The sequence below is a fragment of the Etheostoma spectabile genome, chromosome 14 (genome assembly GCF_008692095.1).
Source record: "Etheostoma spectabile isolate EspeVRDwgs_2016 chromosome 14, UIUC_Espe_1.0, whole genome shotgun sequence".
In the NCBI taxonomy this organism is placed as follows: domain Eukaryota; kingdom Metazoa; phylum Chordata; class Actinopteri; order Perciformes; family Percidae; genus Etheostoma; species Etheostoma spectabile.
The window spans coordinates 22,886,912-22,891,065 of NC_045746.1; positions in this window are offsets into that span (position 1 = coordinate 22,886,912).

The window sequence follows — 4,154 nt, forward strand, 5'->3', positions numbered from 1 at the left end:
AAAAAAAGAACTTAGACTTGTTAGATAATTGATCTTGTTTTTGTTCTTTATTTTACACTATAATCTTAAAACAAACAAGCTTGTCAAGTGCAATTATCTATACCTATATTTTATGTACCTTTTCCCCCAGATTTAGTGTTTTTTATTTGAATTATCTTCCTGGATGGACAGATAATTTCCCTTTTTTGAGTACCTTTTCCCCCAGATGTAGTTTTTATCTTGATTTTAGACACCCCTTTTTTGCAGTTCAATCTCTAATAAACATTAAACCATTTAAATTGAAGGCCACAAAATGATGTTGGACAAATCAAGGAAGTTTGTTCTTGAACTTGGAAACATTAGTTTTACCAATAAATGAATACAAAGGTCCACTAACAATCTATGGTTTTATATATAATAACTAACTAACCAAACTCCATCTCCTGGGAAAGACTTTAAAGTTTAAAGGTCCAGACAAAAGCTAGTAAGTGGGAACGTAGAATTAAGATGAATTTTTAACTGTTTAACTTGATCTAATTGTTTGCCTTATGGAACCTTTTTGGGGTGACACAAAAAAAGACTTTCTGTACGCAGAATTCATTTAGTACTTTTTTACTTTTCATATTTCCAAACATTTAAAAAAGGGCATTTCAAAGAAAATTCAAAACTTGAAGGTCAGATATCTTAATTTAGCAGTTGTGTTTTAGGCATGATTATCACATACTGTAATAAACATTTCAAATAACACACGAGGTTGTAGATAGACACCAAAAATGCTTTATTCGAGAAATAACTGGAGCTTTGCATAAGAAGGGGAGCAGTGCAGATGGCATAGGAGAGGGGTTAGTCGGTGCCCTCTGACCTTTAGGGCGGGGAATGGCTCTGGGTCGTCCTGGTCAGCAAAGCAGTCTGTGGGGTGGGTGGTGGGGGGTGCACAGCCACAATAGGCACCCCCAAGTCCTCAGTCTTCAGTGAGCTGACCTTCACACCCTCATCTCCATGACACAGCCCTTCAGTCTGCACTCAGATTGAGACCTTATTAAAAATGTGTGAAGAAGGTAAACTCCCCCTACAGCTGCCCATGACCATGTCCCAACCCTGCACTGTCAGGGCTCCTTACACACACACACACACACACACACTGTCCACAATGGAGAAACACCCCTTGGTTTAATCCACAGCAAGGACACAAAGGGCCTGTGTTGGCCGGCGTGTGACAGAAAAGAGTCAAACATCTAAATCCGTGGATGGTTTAGGCTAATGCTAACAGGATTTGCACTGTAAAATGAGGCTGATGGGACTTTCTGTAGAGGACCCTCATCCAATATTGACCCAACTATATAAAGTGCCCACAGGCAGACACTGCTTTGTGAACTTTATTGCAACACAACTTTTATGATCTATTTAACTTCTTTCACTATTGTTTGACCAGTTGGCGTGTAACATCCTCAAGGCTTTTATATTTCTCTGGTAGCACCTTAGAATTTTAATAAGAACCATATGTCCAGTGCCACTGAGTGGATGACAGTAGAAACATGAGCGAGCAGCTTTTGGTGACTGACAGTTGTGCTAAATATAAATCCAAGGTTGGTCATCAGCTTCACCAGTAGTTATTGTATGATCAAGACATGTACATTTCCAGCTGGTTAAACTGATGGTTAGGGTTAGTGACGTTATAACTGTGTACACTTTCCAAGATGAGCTCTAAGTAGTTTTGATTTTGACTACTAAATTCAGATGGTCCCATATCGCTCATAGCCCGTCACTAATAGTTGTCTTCTGCCAATACTATAAGTGTCCCATTAGATTACACAGACATGTGTCCAGCAGTGCTTCCAGTGATCTCTCTTGCCCAGTGAGTCCCTGAGTGTCTCATTAGCTTGTGTTTTGTGAGGTGTTTTCTTTTTTTCCAGAGTGTCCTGCCAGGGTTTCTGTTTTAAATGAGATTTTACCTAATGAGAGTTGCTGCACCCATTCTGTGAGCTGACAACTGATTAAAACTGCAGGACAAAGAAAGAGGCCTACTCCCCATTACATAACAGATTATTGCCTATTGATCCACCTGGCTGGTGGACAATGTTTTTTGGCAAGGCATTTTAAACCTGTACTGACCATTAGAAATCAGCCAATCCCCCAAATGCAGATGGGACATCTGGGCCCAGGGGCCCATGGGGCCAATATCATTTAATGCATGTTATCAATAGGTCAGTAAACTAAGTTGCTGTAAAAAAAAAAAAAAAAAAAACAAGCTGATCCATCGCTAAATTGACCTTAATAACATTGTATTGTAACGAACATTAGAATGTCCATCTTACATGTGGTATGTTGACTTCGTAGGTGTCCATTCAGGATTTTACAAGATTAAGTTAGGTTCTGTGAGAAATCTTAGTCAATTCAATCAATTCATTTTATTTATAGTATCAATTCATAACAAGAATTATCTCAGACACTTTACAGATAGACCACAACTCGAATTCAAGGACCCAACAGTCGTAGTTTCCTCCAGAGCAAGCAACAGTGCACATGCGAGAAAAAAACTCCTTTTAGGCAAAACCTCGTCAGACCCAGGCTCTGGTAGGCGGTGTTGCAGGCCGGTTGGGGTTAGAATGAAGAGTTGCAATACAAAAATAGAAAAAATTAGTAGTTTGTAGCAGTTCTTTGTGGTAGTTAATGGCATAGCAGGACCTGTGCAGCATTACAAGGCACAGCAGGGACGTAGCAGGACGTAGCAGGACGTAGCAGACGTAGCCGGGCACCACAGTGTAGCAGTTGAACATGGCATCACAGAACGTGTAGCGGAACCATGGCAATAGCTGCTACCCTGATTTCGGAGCCTCTCTGATCCAAGGGAACATGCTGGGGAAAAAAGAACATAAGGACTCGGGGAATGACTCCCCAGAAATAGGTTAGTAACAAGCATTTCTGGGACATGGATGACATAAATGAAAGATGGAAAGATAGAGGAGAGAGGAGCTCAGTGTATCAAAATAAGTCACCCGCTGTCTAAAAACTATTACAACAAAACCAAGAGAGACGAGGTAAGAGAGCTCCAGCCCGGCCGGGCCAGAACTCTCCCCAACCGGATCGGGCTGTATGCCAAGTCTCCCTTTGTGTATTATATCTGTTTAATGTTATGATAAATCTGAAACCTATGTGACTACTAATACTCCTAACAATATTCGATTTATGCCCTAACTAGTGTATCAAATAAGTCCCCATCTGTCAAACTATTACAAACAAAACCAAGAGAGACGAGGTAAAGAGAGCTCCAGCCGGCGGGCCAGAACTCTCCCAACCGGATCGGGCTGATGCAAAGTCCCCTTATTTATATTATTGATAGATAGTAAATCTGAAAACAATGTGACTAACATACTCCCTAACAATATTCGATTCTATGCCCTAACTATAAGCTTTATCAAAAGGAAAGTCTTAAGCCTACTCTTAAATGTGGAGACGGTGTCTGCCTCCCGGACAAACTGGAACCTGGTTCCAAAGGAGAGGAGCTTGATAGCTGAACGCTCTGGCTCCTGTTTATTTTTAGAGACTCTAGGAACCACCAGTAACCCTGCATTTGGGAGCGTAGTTCTCTCCTAGGGTTGTAAGGTACTATAAGTCTTTAAGATAAGATGGAGCCTGACCATGAAGAGCTTTGTAGGTGAGAAGAAGGATTTTAAATTATTCTAAATTTTACAGGAAGCCAATGCAGAGAAGCTAAAACAGGAGAAACGTGATCTCTTTTCCTGGTCCTGTCAGAACACGTGCGCAGCATTCTGGATCAGCTGTAGAGTCTTTATGGATTTTTTCGAGCAGCCTGATAACAGAGAATTGCAGTAATCCAACCTAGAAGTAACAAATGCAGGACTATTTTTTCTGCATCATTTTAGACAGGATATTCTGATTTTTGCAATATTACGTAGGTGAAAAAAAGGCGATCCTGTGAATTTGCTTTAAATGGGATTAAAGGACATGTCCTGATCAAAGATGACTCCAAGATTCTTCACTGTGGTGCTGGAGGCCAGGGTGATGCCATCCAGAGTAACTAATCTTTGGATAGTGCGTCACGAAGGTGTTGGGTCCGAGAGCAAAACTTCAGTTTTATCGGAGTTAAAAATTAGAAAATTATTACTAGTAATGGTTCAAACTGAAATCTGTCCAAAGCACAGAAATTCTTAACT